The following is a 21,505-nucleotide window of genomic DNA, read 5'->3' as shown; positions in this document are numbered from 1 at the left end:
GTTGGGAATAGTAATTGGACCTGTACTTACACTCGTTTCTGCATTTCACCTTCATAACCACCTCCCTAATTACTGACTCCTATGGCTTTCAGATGCCTAGAGGAATAGTCTACCTTTACAGAATGTTTATTTCATTCTCGACTTCTCTCTTACTGCCCTCCTCTCCCTAATATTTCCCCMAAAAAAATTTTAAAGCCTTCCCCCCCCCAATGATTAGTAATTGGGCTTCACCTGTCCAAACAACAGGGGTGAAAGATATCTACCTGTTCAGAAGTCATCTGCCACACACTTTGAACTCAAGACTTGCAACTCAGGCTAAGTCACAGTCATTCCAGCTAAGTTTTTTTTCCACACCAGTATTTTGGGATCTCTTTTATTTATGGAACTGGAGAACAGATACTTTTCTAGTCCAAAGGCAGGTAACCAGACCATCAGCTGATGTAAAAGGGCACTGCTCCACAATCTGAGCCAGGATGTTGACATTTCTTTATGGAAGACAACAAGTTTAAGTTAGAGACCTTGATGATGTACCCAGTTAAACCAGTGATCAGTTGGTCTAATGTTTTCAGCTAGGACTAAATAATATCATTCTTATTAGCATTTGTATAGCAATAGCACTACGCAAAATCAAATCCTATTTTACTAGGTATTTTTACAAGACACAGGACAAGGCAGTCCCTGCTTTAACAAGACCACAGAACAGATATTCAACCCAGACATCAATTGAGAAGACAGACACAGGTGTTGCAGTGACCTGACTTAGGTGCACAGTAAGCTAGTAAGAAAGGCAGGAACAGAAGCCAACTCTCCTGATTTCCAATCTATTTTCTTCTCTACCAGACCCACACTTCCAGCCTGTGACGTGGTATAGACAAAAAATGAGGTATAAATTCATCTCCACCCCTTAATGCCATGGGAGCCATATAAGGTGTGGAGACTTTTTCAAGTTATTGAAAAAATATGGGAGGTCAAGAGTACAAGGAAAGCACTGTACTAGACATTTCATAACCATGTTTCATAGCAGTCTCAGGCCTATAATTTTGTACCGTGAGAGTTTATGGTTTGAGGAAGATTTTTGATTCATTTGAATGTTAGTGGCATAACCAGCTATTACTGTAAATCCAGTTTCATTCTCCATCTTCTGGATATCTGGATGTTCTCTCTGCAACCAGGAGAACCACACACACTGTAAATATTTGTCTGTGAGCAAGTTTTCCAACTCTTCAATATCGTTAGCAATATATACTTAGCAAATCTATAGTTCAGAGATTCTTTTATTAAAAGTGATGCTTGTGTTTCACTAAGGGCCTCAGAAGCTCTGTGATTCATCTTTTTCTCTATGTACTACTGTTATGTAATTATGTTATATACTACCATGTACCTGCGCAAAGTCATGCATCTGGAGAGTTATCTCAGATTTGCTATGAAGGTCCAGACTGTGTCATTAGTGACATCAACAAATTTTCAGTAGCTCCATGGAAACACAAACAGAATTTGGGCATAACATTTGGGATACCTCTCAGAATATCAGAACATAAGGATAATTTTTGAAATAATCATCATATTGCTCATCAAAAAAGCCAAATCAGTGCACCAAAACATGTCTCATAGTGATCAGTGAATTGTCACATGATGTGCATCAGAGAACAGAGCTGTTTGGGAAAATTCAGACAAGACTGTTGTATTTTAATTTGCCAATTCATCAAAAGCAAAGCACTTCATGAAGACTGACTCTGCCATAGGCAGCCCAAGCAGTGAGCAGGTACCACTCCACAGTCTGCCTGGCTTCCTCTCCCTTGAGCTCTCTGGCTGTTGCTGTTGTCTGGGATGTGGCTGCCAATGCAAAAGTCTCCCTCTCTCCTCCACCTGTGCCTGGCAAGTTCTGCTGCAGAGGAGACCCAGATTCCAATGGTTATGACATTTAAGACAAGATTATTTCCTTCAGACAGACTATTGCCAGTAAAACCATTTGACCTAAGCTCAATCCTGAGGTTCTCCGCTTCACTCAAAAATAAACAAACAAACACTGTATTTGTAAGCTACCAAAGGGCACTGTTCTAGAGACCTGTACTGCCAGAATAGGCTTTATTACACAGATGTTCAATACCAAGAAAGACTGCATCTTGCAGTAGGGCTCAAAAGGAACAACTCCAGACATYTTATCATACATCTTTTGATCTGTCTAGATGAAAGCCCTAATTATTATGTAATGCAGATGAACAGTATAGCTAGTTCTGTTGTCTAGGAAGCCTAGGAAGTGATTAGTGCTGCACAAGCTCCAAACAGCTCAGTCCCTCACCAAAACCTTATATGTGGGAGGGTAGCCATGAGACGCAGTATATAATCAACCTGAGAAATTTCCATTTTTATTCAAATCTCTAATGAACAAAATGATATCAAAAGACAAGAATGGAAAGTACCAAATCCTGCATCTAAGTCATCAAGTACTTTGGATTTTGAATTATGAGCTTTAATGGGAACAGCCCTGAATAGTTATTTACTAGATGGAAGCATGCAACTAATGGAAACCATATAAGAAAATGGTGCAAGTGGAACTTGATTATTACATTTCACATAGCTTTATATTCAGTATACAACGTGCATATGCCCTTTTCCTACTCTTTTGCTTTTTAGATCGTCTCCCCTCTTATAGCAGTCAGAGACGCTAAGTAAAACAGATTACATTTATGTAAATAAAAATCATCATTTTTTGTCATCACACTTACAAACAAACCAATAGCTGCAATTTTCATAACAAGCCACCTTTCAAAATATGTAAAAACAGTGTCTTTGCAAAATCCTTTTCAAAAACTGAGTGCAAACGAGATATATGTATTTGAATGCTGATTAATTGAACATGATCATTTATATAATTATACATATTAATCATGATGTAGTCAATTTATGAATAAAACCAAAATCCTCCTCAGAATCATGAGCAGTTGAGATCATACAATGAAAAAAGGCATTATTTCTATCCTTAGCTTTAAAGCTGGCAGGTAATCAAGGCTTCTCTAGAGAAAGTAAAGAAACTGCATGTTAATGTACATTTCGTATTGAAAAAAGAGGCTTCAGAAGTACCTCCCAATTCCCAATAAATGATTCCAATAGTGTAGTCTTTGCAAAAAAATCAGAGCTAGCATTCATAAGCTACTCAAATAAATACAAGATGACTAGGTTTAATTTAACTTTTCTTCCTGGTCCCATATTTAAAGTATGCATGTGATTTAGACATCGGTAGATAAAAGCATGTCAAGTGAAGGACAAATGCAAATTAAAATTACTGAGGAGAAAAATTAAGTTAATTTCAGTGCGGAATGTTTGTAAGCAGTATGTAATCAGTCTTCGGTTTAAATGACTTAAATAATCTATTATTATGTTCACTGGTAAATCGAGCCTAAACATGTGCAAGTGCAAAAGCTAAAAGAATCCAGCTACCTTCACTATTCAAATATAAACAACTTTTAGTGCATTAACATTGGCCAAAAATATATATTTTTTATGGGTTCTTTTTTAAACCCTTAAGGGTTTAAGAGCACTTGAACAATCCACTGCATGTTTTGCTAAGAGGAATAAGGGTCACATTCCAGCCCAAGGAACAAATGTTAAAATTTCCCTGACATCCAGGAGTGTCATACATTCATAGCTGAGTGCAGTTTATCCATAAACAAATATAAGCCTACAACAAGACATTCTCCAGTGCTGTTAAGAAGTCTGTTGCTCATTCATCACACACCCACTTCTCAGCTTCTTTTCAGCAAAGAGCATTCTCCTCTATATCCCCCCTTTCTGAAGCAATTACTCATTTCAAAAAAATAATAAAACAGTAGTCCCCAAGCAACTGCATTCAAACATCTTTCTTGATGCTAAGCAAACACCATGCCATTTGGAGTATCGTGCCTAAACTTGGCCCCGTTTCTGAAAAAGGATCAGCTCAAGCCAGCCAGTCTGGCAGGACTGACAGTCCTCAACTTCAAATCAAACACCATCTCCACCCCAGAATATGCCTGCAGGGGCTTCCTTTGCAAGATTTGCTGAGGGGAGAGAGGGTGTGGATAAAACACTGAAAACCACCTCTTGACTTAGAAACCCAAGTCCCACTTTCAGAAGTGGGATTAARTGTCATTGACTTCCAGTGAGACCTGCCCTCCAAAGCTCGTTGCTTTTGAAAATCGTATGTGAAAGCGGTCTAAAATCACTTAGACTCTTTTTGAAAATTGCAGCCCTGCTACATAATTCAAATGTTACRCCTTTGGTAAAGTTTGGTAAAGAAGGGAAACATATTGTTTTAGACCAGGAGAAATCTTTTGCATAGGGAGTTTTTGCAGTTTCATACACTGAAACATGTCTTTGAGTTACCACTCGCGGCTTTCTTGCGGTTCTAAAGAGCACATCTGGAGGTGTTCTGGGGCAGTGTTTTAGGACTGGAACTTAATTAATAAGCAATCTATTAAATATGGGATTCACCATATGCTTCATTTAAAGTACTCTGCTTCTCAATACAGTTCTAGGTGTTTTCCCTCTAGAAGTGCAAATCATTCCTATTCCCATGGAGTTTTGTGGTATGCTACTGACTGTTCATTTCTGTTAAAAAAGTACCATGCCCTCACCAAAACCTATTTTGCTGATAAAGAAATTTGCTGTGTGTCCAGTTCTTATCAAAATACGGACCGAGGAAAAACATGGACGTATTGAGATCCTTCCTAAGTCTTACCTTTCTAGGTCACAGTGATATAAAGGTAGGAAGTGAATTAAGCCAGCATCGAACCCACTGAATTGTCTTTAAGATGCTCATATTCATAATGCTGTAGCATTCACTGTGCTGAGCATACACTTCTCATTCCTAGATCTGCCCAGTTCTACAGATTAACTGGGCAAGATAATCACTAAGACTTATTGTAAAAGCCTAGGTTTCCACAAATTCAACTGCCTTAGTTGATGCTCAACTAATACCAAATTTGCAGAAAGGAAAAAAAAACCCAAAGTCCCAGCTCCTGACCTCTCTCTAGCAAATGCTCCCACACCTAATTAACTTCTACAGAAGGAAATCCAAGTTAGCAGTTGGCGCTGCCAAAGGCTTAAGATTAGTTCTAATACTCCGCCAGGATGTGAAGAATATGAGACTTATCCAGAGGCAATTGGAAGAAACAACACTGCTCACAGGTGCCCAGTGCTGACCAATAGAAGGGTCCACACTCTGCACTGGAGAGTGGATCAAGGGGGAGCTCTCATGAGTAGTGGATCCAAGAATAAAGTTTCAACAGACTAATATAGGCTGTTGTTGAGCTGTTTAATCCAGTCTTTCCCTACTGGCATACACATATCAAGTACAATTTCACTGAATAAAAAAAAATTCATCAGTTTAACTGTAATATGAGCTGGTCCAAACTCATAGCTAAGATTCATAGTTCAAATACTGGGGAAGGGAGTTAATTACCATGAATTTATTATTTTGTACTATAGATTAACTTGGCTAAAGAGTTAGAACCCGTAACTCTGTCAGCTTCAAGGGATTTAATATCCATGACTATGAGGAAAGACACACCCATACAAAGAGCGAACTTGAGTGGTAGTCTGGCTTTGGAGAATCATGTCAGAGTGTGTCATCTTTTCCTCTACCATCACTCTTATCCACTCTTTAATACATGACATAAAAGGAGAAGCAGAGATGCATATGCAGACTCCTACAAAGCGTTACACTGATAGTTTCAAGGTGCATAGGACTGAAAAAGCATGAAAATAAATGTTTATAGAAAGCCTTGACATTAATCTTATGCTGGTAAAGTGATCTAGAGAGAATACATCTACTTGGATCTATGTAAGCAAGGCACTGATATAAATCTCCCATTTTTTCTATCCTTTGGCAAAGGGCAAGAGAAGGATCTCATGCATGACTATTGGGCGGACTTTTAGCCAAAACTGATTACTAGAAACATGAAATACCACCTTAGCCCAGTAAATATTTCATGGAAAAAAAAAAAGCCAAAATTTTACATTAGTTAAAAGAGGCAACATCATATCAGCATATTCATACATGAAAACCTAGTCAATTTTGTATATATAGAAAATTCATACATCCTCATCTTCAGCACGAGCTGTAAATATTTATAGCCTGAAACAAACATTCAGGGAATGTCCAGACTAGCTCTTATGAACAGCAAACAATTAACTCAAGGAAAAGCTATATTGCAGACATGTCTGAATACAGACTGTGTTTCATTCACTTTCACAGCTGAAAGAAGAACTAATGTTGAATGGAGAAATTACTTTCTTCTGGGAAGCAAGCAAAAGATTTATTGTTTGGAAGAAAAGCAGTGAGAGAAGAAAAGAGTTTGAATAGCAATGAGATCTGCGGTAAAGCAGAAGTGGTCACCAGCAGATTGTGGAATTTACTGCATTCTTCCTACAGAACCGCAGGACAGAATTAAAGGACAGAAATGGGAAAGAGAAGCACTACAGAATGGGATTTTCTGCAGCAGACTTTTAGTGTACTTCAAACTATTCCTTATTAGGCACTTCATCAGCTGATTATCCTAATGCTTGAAAAAAGCTCTGGCTTCTCTGACAAAGGAGAACTGCCGCCAACTAGCATCTAACATGGCCTGCCCAAGGACTTTGCCTCCTCTCCTACCAGCATGGACCAGCTGAAGGACCAGCCACTTCATCATAAATATATTACACTGACAGTTACTCTGCTCAGCTTGTTTCAGTAGCAAAGTTGAAGCAAGACACAGAGGAACTACACAGAAATTAGGCATGTTGTTTCTGAACACGGTTCTTTATGTTGCTGCACAGAATGATGCAGCTGAACCATCTTAATCTATTGCTTTTTAAGGTGTTCTTAATTGTCAGACACTGGAGCCAACATATATCAAACATTCATATAAGAGCCACATGAGCAATTAAAAAAAAAAAAGAATGTGAACCACCCAGTCTGGTAAAATTCTGTATGTTACAGTTGCAAGAACAGACTTCATGAACCTGTTGGCAAAGAAAGCAAGATGGATATGAGTTGTGTAAACGTTATAGTTGTATTTCTGAAAAATTTATTCCACATGTCAGCTGTGAACAATTTGCAGTGTCAAATACTGCATTTCCTTATGCAGATCATGATATATTTTACTTCAGAGCATATTTAAGATCTGCTAAATTTGGAATAACATGGCTAGTTAACAGTGTTAAATTTCCAGCAAAAATGTCTTTAAATGCAGGAATTAAACCAACAAATTTAAAATACCATAGAACAATAATCTGTCAAAGAAAAATAATTTCTGAAGACATCACCCAGGAGAACTGTCTCTTCATATAACGTATTTCTATGTCATTCTAGGTTTTTAAAGCAATGCTTAGATTTCCATTTGCAGAGGTTATGACTAATGGTTCTACACATTTAATGCACTGTTTCTTCTCTTGTAAATGCAGTGCCTTGGCAAGGGCTCTTATGAGGCAAACAAAAATCTATTAATCTATTAAAATGTATTAATCTATATATAAATCATCCCCTGTGCTGCAGACAATTTAGTTATGTTTTAGGAGTCATGAGAATTACTACAAGATATAGTCTATATTTAACAACTCAATCCTCTCATTCAGTATCCATGCCAGCAGTGATAACATCTGTTGTCTTCGTGTGGCCACATATTCTCCACACAATTACATTCATCCACTTCTCACTCTCCACTACTTTTCATATTCTCTTCCTTCTTTCTCCTTTGCCCCCTGCTTCAGATCTTGCTCCCTTCGTGCAAGGCAGTCCCCTCAATAAGCCTCTTTGCACCAACTCCACCAGTGCCAGCTGCCCCCAAGCGGGAGGAAGCTATGGAAGAAGGCAGTTGGCCCAATGGGAAGGGGAGCCAGGGCGGGCAGGACCTCCTTCCCCCGACACGCCAGGTTTCTCCAGGAGCCCAAGGCCTTAGAACAGCACAGTCTGGCAGTGCAAGCCCTACAGCGATAACTGGGCCCAAGATTTTTCCTTCTGAATAGAGACTCTCACTAAGAGACTTCATATTTATAGGAATCTATTCATTATTCACTCAGATGCTTTTTAGCTCCACTTTGTTGCTATTAAATTAGGAACAGAACCGTGTAACTGAGCAATTTACCAGGCACTTGAGCTACACACCTGAAGCAGTGCTATCTGCAACTTAGTCTCATGACTTGACTCCTACAAGAGTTGAGAAAGAAACTACAGGAAACTATGACAATGATATATTACATCTTAGTGAGCATTATCTCAAATAATTACCTCAAAAAATTATCTTGGGAATAGCAAGGGTTAGGAGTTTTATTGAATCTTCTAACAATTTCAGATGTTCAGATTATTGTATTAGCCAAAAATATATTTAATTATTTTTCCTGTTCTGTAAAATTGTGATCCTTTCTTTCATATGATGAACAAGAGTGGATTACTGTAACACAGGATACAAAGGAAACACTTAGCAATCATGAAGTTTCAGCTAAAAAAAGAACTCAACAGCAAAGTGCTGTCGTTGGCACTACTCCCAGTCAATCTCTAGGATACATTCAAGGTAGAATGTCTGGTCCATAAAACTGATCCATAATTCTAACTTRGTTTGATTTCAACACAGAAGCATAAAATTAAATATTTCTGTAGTACAACGAAAAGTGGCCAGTGACTGGATATATTCTCGACTCTGGAACTTGCTTGCTTCCTTCATTTAACAGAACCTGAATTGATATCTTTGGGGCATACTATTTGTTGTAATGAAAAGTGGAGAAGTGAAAAAACACATGGACTCAGAAACAGGTTGTGAGAGTTAGAAACTCTTCACAGTATTCTAGCAACTTGTTTTGAAAAGACATCACATCCCTTTTCCACACTTGAGAGTACTGTACCAGTAAACTCAGCTCCGGGAAAAGGATAAGGAGGACAAGCCTCTTCCTTCATCCTGTTTTCTATAAAAGCAAGCCCTGCCTTTCTCCTCCCTGAGCATATGAATGAAATCAGTCTGTGACCATTAGGCAAGATGTGTGAGACAGTAAGTTTGCATACCAGCTACTTTAGTTGCTTTATGCCAGACACACTTTGATTTTATGATCAAAACATAATTTCATTTTGAACATTTGCATCTATGCTATACACCTAGAGTTCTAATCCTTAATACAGCCTATGCTTGTAGGACTGCATGGATCCCTGCTGAGTTTTACAGCAGTTCTTAGTAGAGCGACAGAAGCAACTATGAGAAAAACTAGAGAAGATACAAGAGCTCCTCTTATTAAATAATTTATTGTATTACTCTGCATCCCCATATCTCAGAGAAAGAGACTGGGATCCATCCTCACAGACCCAGCAGCAAATTAGATATTTGACTTTTATGAAAAATATGTGGCTCTTACCAATACAAATCAGAGTTTTCCATAATTAATTGCTAACTTCTGTTTTTAAGATGATGGTTGTGAAGGAAGATAATCCCTATTTATGTAGCTCTGGTATATTTAATACTTTCAATACAAACAAAAATAGAACATTGTTAGGGTATCATTAACATTAGACATCCAAACTACTTGCCAGAGAAAGTTTACTGTATTCCTTTTCTTTCTGAAAAAGCTTCAATTTGAAATTTGTCAGTACATATGAAATTTCAAATAACTTACTGTTTGCATACCACTCTTAGATCTCCAGATGAAAAGCTTAATAAGCACATAATATCAGCCAGAATAGCTGTAATATGTATAGTGAATTAAATATCATGGTTTTGCAAATTGTACTGGCATTAATTTTCATCCAGTGTCCCATCCAAAGCATGTGTTGAGACAATATATTAACTTTGTGATCAGAACAACAAAGCCTAGATGCCTTTTCTTTCTCATACTGGCATTAATTAGCCTTAGACTGTAGGACGGCATTTGAAAAAGGAGCATAGAGTAAGCAAAGCTACATTCTTAGACATATAAATATGCCAAGACTCAAAAGGCTTTGCATAGGTGCTTCCCAAGAAAACCTTTATCTTTTGAAGCTTCAGAATAATAATAATAAAAAAAAAGAAGTTCCATTTGTTTCACATCCTTTTCAATGCAAAGAAGCTGCTTGAAAGACCCCAGCAATATTGTGCTGCTGGTAAACAGCGAATTCAAACTCCTCTCCGCCTTTTCCCACTGGTTGTGCCCAGCTGCCATGCTGCATTTCCTCACCGAGGCCTTGAACCTCAGACTGGCACCCTGCTTGCTCAGCCTGGCTTCCGCCACTGCCTCTGCTACAGCTGGACACAGTCAGCCTGCAGCAAGGCTCTTGCTCACAAGCCAGCCTCTGGGGCTCGCCAAGGACTGCGGAGAGAAGGGAAAGGGCAGGGTGCTTTTGCGAGGACCTCATATGCAGGCGCAACTTCACCAGGAAGGGTGGAGATGGCTGCCACCCAGGAGCAGCCTATAGCATAGAGACCAATTCCAAAAGGAGGTGGGAGAAGCGGGTTTGGATCCCCTTAGGCAAAGGAGGGACCTAAACCAGGGTAACCTGCTTTCTAGATGAGTCTTCAAAGCTGGGATTGCTCCTCCTCTCCCACTCACACCCAGAGGTGTGGTTTACACACCCCTCACTCAGGGCTCCCTAATGGCTTTCCTGAGGGCTGTGCACACGGTGCTGTCTCAGTCAAATACACTACAGAGGGACCTTCCTGCACGAGTCTGCAACTCACTTTTCCCTTCATAAGCCTATTCTTTGTGCCTCAGTTCCCCTCCGTGAAAAGGCAATAGCACTTTGCTAACTCATAGAACTGTTGTGAAGATATATCCATTAGAACCTAGGCTGGTAGAGCCTGAAATCAGATAGTATTTGTAACACTGACATATCGAAGGGACACAAAACTCCTGAATGCCCATGCAGGTAATTGAATTCAGTCACACACAACTCGGGGAGGGGGGGGGGCGCCGCAGCAGGAAGAAAAGCATCTCTCCAGTTACTTTGAGGTTTCTGGGAGCATCTCTGAGGGCACTGAATTGCACAGGCTGATTATTCTCTATCAATAAGTTTTGCTGAATGTAAAATTAACGCAGTTAGTTAGTGTAAATTCAGTGTTACCTTAACTGTAATCTGTTCAAGCAATATGACTACAATGAGGAAGTCCATAAGCTGCTTCAAACAAGAAAGTGTTCTGCTTACAACAGACAAGCTTTCATTTGGCCTGTACTGTATTTCATTTTCTCCAATTAGTTTTGTTTTTGAAAAATTCCGGTGAAGGATTAAAGCCGTCTAATGCACTCTGTGCTTATACTTTAGCTCAGCTTCACAGCCGTAATAAAATGTATTTAGTTTCAGACATCCAAGAAATTTGAATTTTTTAAGCTTTTAAAAAGTTCAGAAATATATTTTACTCAAACTTATTTTAATTTAGTAATACCATGAATTCCACATAACTGCTCTAATACTTCCTGGTACTAATCTGTTCCCACTGAAGTCAATGGTAAAATTTTTGGTGTTTTCACCGAGTACAGGGTTGGGCCCATAAGAGTACAAAAAGATACCCCAAAAATCACATTCTGAAAAAGAACAGAATGTAAGTCTCATTCTCAATATAACCTGATTTCTCATAGTAGTAAGTAGCAGCCTTTCCTTTCAAGGACTTTTATTGTGGAAGTTAGTAGGGTTTTTTATACAATTTTTAGTACTTTTTTTTTTTTAATGCCCACAAACAAGTACATTAACAGGTTCAAAAGACTTGTCTTAGAATGACAGTCAGTAGATGAACTCTCTAGCAAGCTGCTTTTTTGCTATGCTTAAAAAAAATAGGAAGGAAAGAGAAAACAGATTTGAAGTGCAAGAGTTTAGTGTCTTGTACAAGTTGACAAAGGAAAAGGGGAGAATCCCTTTGCTCCCACCCAGAGAACAGATACTCCACTGTTCCTGTTTGGTGACTGTCCACAGCTTGTCCTCAGCCCTTTCACTGGGAATGGAACAGTACTGTAATCTTACCATCTGACATGGCACAAGGACAAGATGATTCTGAATAGAGGAACAGTGGAAAGTATTTAAAACAGAACCATCCTTTCAATTACTACAATAAAACAGGTAGAGAGACACAGAAATGTCTTGCAAAGAGCACTAACTTGACATTCAGTCCCTAGAACAATCTGTGTTAATAAAGGAGCAGTGTAATGAAGATCAACTTCCAGTATTTCACGTTCAATAACAGTAGTACAAGCTTGTTCATAAAAATTACTTTTAGAATAGATCTGAATTGTTCAATGGAACAATTTTTTCTCAGTTTCATTTTAAAAGCTTGTGAAACCAGGAACACGACATAGCTCACTCATCTAGGAGAGAAACCAACACTGTTTTGTCACGGTGTGCTTGATTTTATCTTGCTTTCAAACTGCTTTGATTCATTATGTATCATTGAACATTAATTACAAAGCTTTTTAGATATTACAAATCCAGATTTAACCTACCCACTCTTCCAAAATACAGCAAATTGTATGCAATAACTGCAAAATATAAGGCAAATCTTTCAAAACACTACTAAGCACTATGCTCCCTTTCACAAGAGGAAAAGAATTCACATACGTGTACAGATTCACTACAGTTTGTGTGCATAAAGCCATTCGTGCTCCATATAACACACCTCCTTTTATTCGCAAGCTTTGGCATACAAACACCACACAACGTCAGGGAAAAGAAAGGTGCATGATATCCTGAAGGGACAAGACCAAAGCATTCTCCATACAAGCTCTCCTCTGAACCTGAAGGAGGCATTTATGTGTATGGACATCATTATTACAAAAATACTTATTTGTAATGCCTCATAAATCATTGACACTGCCTACAAACACACTGAAGTGCAGTATTTCAAGTTAGCCTATGGCAGATCACTCTCAAATAATATCTCCTGCTTGTAACTATGTATTTTCTCTACTTAAGACACTAGAGGAGAAAAGAAACCTTTTAAAAAGTGGAGGATACAAGTAGTTAATGAGGTTTGGTTCTGGTCTAGTTTCTTGCATAAGCAGCAAGCTGTTAATAAGATGCACAGAATGAAGAACAAAGATGCATGTCTCCTGCAGTAATTTAAGATCAGCAGACACTGTCCCAGACTCCTTACTGGATCCTTAGGCTTCCTCCAATCACTCAATCTGTGTTGTCATTTTCATTTCTCTGTAACCACCCGTTCCTTCTCTGTATTGAGTGAATCCCTTCTCCTACAGGAATTGGACACGCTCCCACAAAATCATTTCCCAAGCCAGTTAAAACACCCTTATTCCAACTGTTTACATCTGCAGCAGTAACAGGTAAGAAATCTATGTTCTTCCAATTAAAGCACTCTATACTAAGGAAAAAAGACAATATCCTAGAAAATAGAAAGCAAACTTCACTTGAATCATTTATGCTTTCTTCTAGAAAAGTGTTGCGAGTAAACTGATAGTGCAGTACAACACAGCATGATGTTCAAACTATGCGAGATTCAAGAAGAAAAGAATAAAGATTCTGTAGGGGGTCAATGAAGTTCCCAACAGCTTAAGGCAGGGGCAAGGATGTTTCATAGTTTAAGGAAGGACATCTGGCACATGGGTACATTCTCAAGGAAAAAACAGATACTTTTAAGGTATGTTGTTTCTCAGGTCCAAAAAAGAAATAGCAAAGAGGGCAGCTGACCAGAAGCCAGGGAAACATTCTCCAAGAGCATCCCCAAATTTCAGTAAGAACTTCTTAACCTCTCCCAAGATAAACTCCATCAGCGCTGCGTAGTCTCTCCCCTGCCATGTCTAGAGGAGCAAGAGAACATTCAGCCCTATATCTTTCACCCAAAACTTATTTTTAATGTTGTGGCATGCAGCAGAAAGCAAAAAAGTGCTTCCATCTTGAGAGGAAGAAAACCAGATACATGCTAATATATTTTGGTACAATGTATGGACATTAGAAAAAAGTGACAGACAACATTTTAGCTTGGAACTCCTGCAGATTCTACAGATAAACAGGAGACAGACAGCTGTAGCTGGAACAAAAGAAACTGGGAAAAACAAAAGGAATAAGAGGGAGAAGGCCAAGATACATACAAAATAAACAAAAAGCCTGTTTGTTACATGCAAAGTAGGAATACAAGCTGTGAAACGTTAGTTCTGCAAATTTTGCCAGGTCTGGTAGAAGTATTCTATTTGCAAAATTAAAAAAAAAAGTTATGTCTTTTTTTAATTATTAAAGAATTTACACACTGAAATTGACTGATAAGAAATTTCTTGTTAATAAATTATTGTTGGGGGAGAAACCACCTACTTTTAACCCTTTGGGCATAGTGAGATGTACAACATAACAGTCTGATGAAAGGGGTCTTTGTAAAATCACACTACATATATTGTTCTTCAGCTGCCCTATTATAAAAGAACCACTTTAAACTGAGTGCCTCTAGGCATACCAGGAACATGACATTAATAGATTTGATGGTGGAAGAATCACACAGATAAAGTCTGCCTTAGCTATTTTTTTTTATGAAAAATGTCCCAAATTCTTGGTTGGGATTAAAGGGAAATAGCGATGGAGATGTCACAGTCAGAGATGTCACAAAGGTCATGACTATGTGAAATGAAATAGGAAATCATTTAATTAGACCATGACTCATTTTAATTGCCGTAAGATGTTTTCATAGACTGCTCCAAAGCATTTTGCTTAAATGCTCAAAGAATAAACATTTCCTATAGGTATAATAATTTTTGAATTTGAGCAACTGTAAAGGAGACAGTCCTCATTTGTTTAATGAGCCACTTCTGAGAAACAATAATAAAACTAGAAGTAGTGGATGATTTTGAAATTTTAACCTTGCTGATTCAGTATGAAGTAAGTCTCATGAATTTGGAGGTATATGGAAAAAGTCAATAAGCAAGCAAACCAAGAAACACTTGCAAACACCTTAAGAACTGAAAATGAGATATGAAAGACCACCACTCTGAAAGTGTTCTCCCAAGTTTGCTAAATTTGGCACTCTCTTTGATATCACTCAGATACAAATGGAAATAGATTAAATATAGCAGTTGAAAACTGCATCAACAACTGGTAACAAAAACAAGCCAGGAAATGCCCCGTTCCAGTGAACTATAAATGGGTTCTGGATGCTACTACTGAGTGATTTGTATTATTGGATGATTCTGGTATTTTAATATTGTTGAATAGAACATTAAGTGACTCTCATGAATACAGAGGTATATCAAAAGGTCAGTGTGAAACTGGAAACTTTGCATTTTGGACACTAACAGCATTTACCATATAATTTAGGTATCCTTAGTAACAACTACAACTATTTTTACACACTGAAGAATATTCTTTAACATTGATTGAAAAGCTATCAGAGAAGCTTCATGTTCCCAGCAACTTCAATGATCATTAGTTAAAAGTTCATTAGCACAACACACAGCATTTTTAAATTAATACTTGCTAAAATGATACCTTTGTGGGCAGCTCTGAGACTCTGAATTCATCACACTACTGCGGTTGGCGCACCATTGTTTAGCTATGGTATGCAAGGGATGGACACACAAACATGAGTGAAAGCCCTCCACTGACAGGCTAGCCATGAATAACTGAAGAGAATGAATAGCACATTTGTTGTAGATCAGTGAGGATTTCATAAACAGTAGCATGAAGGACTTGTTGATTCTACAAAAGGAAGGTCACAATGTGTCACAAATCATCATCCACAAGCAAACATTAGTTTAAAAGCATACTTCAGACTCTAATCAATGTTTCTGTAGCAGAATAATACATTCGCTCTACCTCTTTGCTGGTAACTAAGAGCTTTGTTTCACATTCTGTAATTTGTGGGCTCAAGTGCTGAAGAGAGAAGTTCTTGCAAACCTTTGCATGCAGCTCACTAATGAACTGGCACAGAGATTCTTTCTAATATAATAAAGGATTACTGGCAGCAGCCTAGATAACTTGACAATGGGATTTGGAAGAAATGGAAAAATCTCCGCCACAAATGCTTAAAAAGTATACACAGTAAGAATATGAATCAATAATAAACCAACACATGCTGTTTGAAAAGGTATATCTCTTTACCTTATGCATCCTATGAAAGTACAATTCAAGTCTTGTTTAAAGCTCAGTAGATCAATGTTAAAACCAGTCATATTTAATGACACATCAGAATGGCAGAAGATGAAGTGAATGATAAAACCTGTGTAGGTCCTGTAAGTCTTTCATAGTTCAGAGAGCTTTTCTGGTAACATTTCAAAGAGCAGCTATGCGAACAAGCGTCTTCCCTGCTGTATCTCTAGAGCGTGCAGGTGCAAACAGCCCTACCATGGAAGGGCGGGCTAAGGAAATGAATTGAACTGCAGAGGAGCAGAATATCCTGGTGTAAAGAGCAGATTTGTACTTTTTTTCCACAGGGCATCTAGATGCCCCTGCAGGCTGCCTTCAGTCCAACATTACTAACCTCTGAATCACGCTAACCTGTGAAGGCACGTCTGCCTGGTTTATGCTTGCTGGTAAGGGGAGAACAGCAGCAGATACAGCATCATCTCTCCTCCCTACTTTATCAAGAAAATATTGTTGATATCAGTGAGACAGCCAGCTGAAGGAGAGGGGGTTATCTGATTTATTCCTGTGTGCACTCATGTAGCTAGGGGATGATATCTACCTCATAACACTACCATTCATATTTCAGAATACATTATGGTACATTAGTATCAGTAATATCACATGGATATACTGCTCCAAGATAGTTCTCAGTATCTTGGGTCCTGTTCACAGATGATCATCAAATGCATTCCTGCCCAAAGGTCTTTGGAAAAATCATAAGTGATTCTTCTCAGTTCCTCTCAGCACAAGAATGACAGCATATTCCACCAGCACTGGATATTTCAACCCCTTTTTGTTACTGGAAGCAGAGGGACAGGGAGGTACCTAAAATTATTCTTTAGACTCCCTTGGGCAGCTTTGGAGGCTGTAGGAAGTGCAGATGCTCCGGACACCGTATGCTTCCTAAGGAGACGACAAGGGCATGAGACCCAGCCAGAGATTTAAAAGAGACCGAAAACTGGTTTCCTCTTGTGACCCCTCCCCTCAGGTACTTAGGGTGGCTTCTAGGAAGTTGCCAGACAGAACAGCCAACCCTCACTCCTACATAGTGCCTTCAGAGTACGTTTTTATCATTTTAACAGTACTTGCATATCAAAAAGATTGCTTTTAAGATATATGTAGTCCTATCTCACACTGCTTCTAATGCCATGAACACCACCCAGCTAACAAGCCCTGCATCTTTACATAAAGGAGAAATGAGAACTGCAGGAGTATTTGTTTGTTAGGGCCTTCCTGGGTTGTCATAACTATGCCAATTTCTGCCAGTAACAGAGATGTTTTCATGCTACAATACAGGTGTGCTGTCAGGCAAAACTGCCAGTTTTACAAGGCGATGGCGAGTCTAGTTTTAGAAAGGCTAGACTTGAAATCATAGTGTCAGTCAAAATTAAAAGAGAGAGTTATTTTTAAAATAGGTTCATACCTCTGAGAATGTGAAGGGTCTATTAATTTGTTCCATCCAACCGGGGGGGACAGAAGGATTGCTGGCTAGCTCGGACAGTTCTTCAGGCCACACTGTGTTTTCCCTACTGCAATTCAAGATATCTGAAGCAGTGATAGAGGTCACACACTAAGTCTCTAATCTAATATACCTCACTGCAAAAGGATTCTTATTCCTAACTCCACCTCTTCACACCCGAGTAAAGAAGTCCTCTGTGTTTACTCAGAATATAAGTTTTTCTGTGAATAGATTCAAATCACACCCTTAACTGGATAATAAATTTTTGAACAATTTTTTTAATATCACTAACTTGGGTTTATTAAAATGGAAATACTTAAAACAACAACAACTTTTTTGGCTTTCAGTACTCTCACCACTTACTTTTATACTTCATTCAGTTTAGACAATGAGACAAGCATTTTCATTTTCCTGCTACCATCTATTAGATGACCAAAGCTACGAAGCACTAACATTTGCAACATATTTTACAAAACACTCCAAAACATTTCTGGCTTCATGAAAAATTCATAAAAATACTATCAACATTAAAGTCAGGGAAAACAAAGAACACACATGCAAAATACTGTAAATTCTGAAGCCTAGAATACATTCTCAAGACATGTGGATAATATTTCAAAGTCAATAAGATCCAGTGATGCCAAAGCCTGCTATAGCAAGGGTGGTTTCCAACACAATCACATGCACACATATTTGTGGAGAGGATGGCAAACAGGTCTTCCATTTTTCGGAAGAGGCTTTGATGTTTTCCTTCCCCACAGGCTGACTCCAAGGGCCTCCATGGTGCTCTCGCAGGACAGCCACGGGACAGCCCTTCCTAACAGAGTGTGGACACAGCAGCAGGAGGCGAAGCTGTCTGCCTGTCCTTCAAAAGTTGTGAAGCTACAAAAGGTCATTAGAGATGCACTGAGGCGGCTTTCACACATTCTTTTGTCTTTTTTTCCCTTAAAAATCATGTAATGAGATAATGAAACCTGCACACTCGCAGGGGCAGAAGCCCAGTGACATTATTTTGTAAGTGGGCCTCTAATGCTTAAATGGAGGACACGGAACGACATACCACTGTGTGACCAGCTGCAAAACCTTCATTTTCTTCTGAATCAGAGTTTTAAAATGTCACATGATTCTAGTCTTAACACATTTTAAGACCAGAACAGTCAGTACTTGATAATGCCTCCTCAGTTTACTTCTTTCAACATAAATTCAAGCAAAGTAAACTTTAAACAGTCAGCATTTATTATCCTGTCTTTACTCCTTGCAGCTTCTTAGGAATTAAGACATTGAAGGAATTCTTATCCATAAGACCCACAATAACAACTAGGTTAATTACAATTCTGTGTGAGTGGCATCCTCCAGCCGCACTGAAATCATTAAAAGAGAAATATAGCTCAGCTGTAATAGATGACCTACAAAAAAATGCCTATGGCCACTTGGGGGGGGGGATTTGCTCTTAGCCTCTAACTGCTCAGCCCTAGAATCTTCAAAAGTAATGGTGGAAGAAGGAACCTGTATGTGTCTGTGGAGCAACTCATCCTTAGAGTTCAACCATGGGATACTTGTGCTTATTTCCTTTTTAAGGATGATCCTCATAGCCTTCCAAGTCAATCCAGTCAGACTTAAGCTCTTCAAGGCTTCCAGCAGAGAAACTCAGTCAGACAGACTTGGGGGCATCTGAATAAGCTCTTGCAACATCTCCAAGTATTTCTGGTACACTTATGAAGTGATATGTGGTATCATTTGTTAATTTGCTCTTTCAAGTGGTTATTTAAAATAAAGTGTTTTGACTCCATTTGGTCCAGCTGAGACCAGAGTCATACCAACAGTAGCTTATTCCATATTCAAAAAAGTCAAAATTTCACTGCCAAAATGTGTACAAGCCTAATTTCAGTCAGAATGAAAACACCAGCTGCTTAACTCCTAAAACATAAAGAAAGGGAAAGAGATTGTTTAAAAACTAGGGGCTCTGCCAAGTTTCCTCCACAGTCTTCTAGCAGTTCACAGCAACATAGCTCAGATTTGATACATCATTGATTCAAAAAAAGGATGCTAGGGAAACCAGCTGAAACAATTTTAACAGTCAAATGTTTGGTTTCTGGTAACAAAGGTAGGTCAGAGACTCAAACCAATTTGTCTCTTGGAGGCAAAGCACCCTTTCCTTGAAGCATATGMAATATTTTCCATAGCTTTTAGTTGAAGCATATGCAAGTCATTTAAAACATACAGTCTTGTAAGGAGGATCCCTATATATGGTGGAAGTAGAAAAGATAAAAACAGTATGATTTAATCTGTGAAGATCAAGTGCCAGACACTGTGGAAGCAGGACAAACAAAGAAATGCAAACAATCAATTATCTGCAGTTCTTTAGGCTACTTTGAAGTGTTAGACAACTAAAGCAGCAGCATGGCTGAAGAAAAGCAGTTTCACATCTTTTTCAGAACTGTGACATCCCTTATAGATGTCAATATTCCTGGCTTGGTCTTGGCTGTTCTGTTGTTGAAGTTTGTATTGTCTTTGTAGGAGTACGTTACGCTTCCTAGAGAACAGAGCCCTGCTCTAGAATCCTTAAGGCAGCATAAAGCCTTGTCACTTATGTCTGGATAGATTTTGTTCCTTTCAAATAGGAAACCTGAATCTGTGTTGGCATTTTACTTGCTGCAGTAATAAATACAATGCTTGTTATTGGATGTGAGGAAACATCTCAAATCCTTAATATTCCGTTTTTGCTCTTAGCTAAAGATGCCAAAGAAGTTGAGGTCTGCCAAAGGCATTTTTGGAGGGGTTTAAGAGAGTCATATTAAAACACAGGCATTACATCTGGAATATCTTCATGCAGAAAGATACTAGTCAGCTACATGGGTTTTTCTGCACTGCTTCAGCTTGGCCCTCCCTCCATTGAAAGTGAGGGCTGACAAAGATGTGATAGAGAAACATCCCTATTAGGACCAGAGCGGGTACATATTAGGACCTGAGGTCATCAAGCCCCATTCCATGGAAAACAGGTGCTTAGATTTAGGATCCAAGTCCCTGGACTTACAGCCACATTGATTCTGTTGGAACACAGCACAAAATAGAAGATGATGAAAATCTTCAGTCTTGTGATCTAATGGAGTAAGTATGCCTGCTGGAAGCCAAGCGTGGTGAGAGGTGGGTGGCCACTGGCACCACAGGCACTGCTGGGGGGCGGCGCGGGTGGCTCTGGGGTGGTGGCAGTCCCAGGCTTCTGGGAAAGCAAATACACCACCATCAGCTGGAGCAGGACTCCCTGCTGTTGATGATAAGGGCAGTGTGCAGCTTGGCTGTTGACTCAGTGTTTGAGAGTTTGCAGGAGGATTTTTCAGATTTCTTCCCCCACCGGTTTATGAACTACCAACTTTCGTACTCCAAGATTGTTTAGGAGCTACCTTACCAAACGGTCTAAGTACCCAAGAAGGGATTCATACTTCTTCTCCAAGTAAGCATAGATGAGGTTCTCTTCTCCTTTGAGAAGGTAAAAATCCTATCTTTCAAGCATACATTTTGAGGTAGGGGCTACTGACCTTCCAAGCAATCCAGAAATAGAAATTGCAAATATTTTCTTTCAGATATCTTTTTTCAAAGTAATATACTTTTCCAGATATACTTTACCTTCATCAACTCTGGGCAAAACATCCTAGCAGAAAAGGCAACATTTGAAATCTTGATATGTCAGCTCTAACAGAGTGTCAAAGAAAACACCCTGGGGCTCCAAGAAAAATGAAATTCCTTCCCATTTAGAAAAAAACAAAAGTTTTTTTCTTTTGTACATTAATTAACGAAGTCCATAGATTATTTACATGTAAACAACTGTAGCAAGAACAATTTCAGCTTCAGGCAATGTGGAATGATTCAACTGGCAACAGTGGCCAGGAGAAGAAACAGAGGGTGGAGTATCACTGCCCCCCCCACCAGTGCGGTAGAGCCAAGGGCGGGCAGGGCTGCTGCCCCTGCAAGGGCTACTCCAAGAGCCTCCAGCTTAGAGGCGGTCACCGCCACTATTACACCAAGCA

The 21,505-nt window shown here is 39.0% G+C and overlaps 1 protein-coding gene across 1 annotated transcript in view; it reads left to right on the top strand.

The window, feature by feature from the left end:
* Positions 1–21,505, top strand: part of RASSF10 (Ras association domain family member 10) — a 67,792-nt gene that overhangs the window by 9,353 nt on the left and 36,934 nt on the right. The window lies entirely within an intron of this gene.

This window comes from Apteryx rowi, unplaced genomic scaffold (genome assembly GCF_003343035.1).
Source record: "Apteryx rowi isolate R43461 unplaced genomic scaffold, aptRow1 scaffold_73, whole genome shotgun sequence".
NCBI classification, from domain to species: Eukaryota; Metazoa; Chordata; class Aves; order Apterygiformes; family Apterygidae; genus Apteryx; species Apteryx rowi.
Note: the sequence above shows the minus strand (reverse complement) of the source record. Positions and strands in the feature narration are given on the sequence as shown.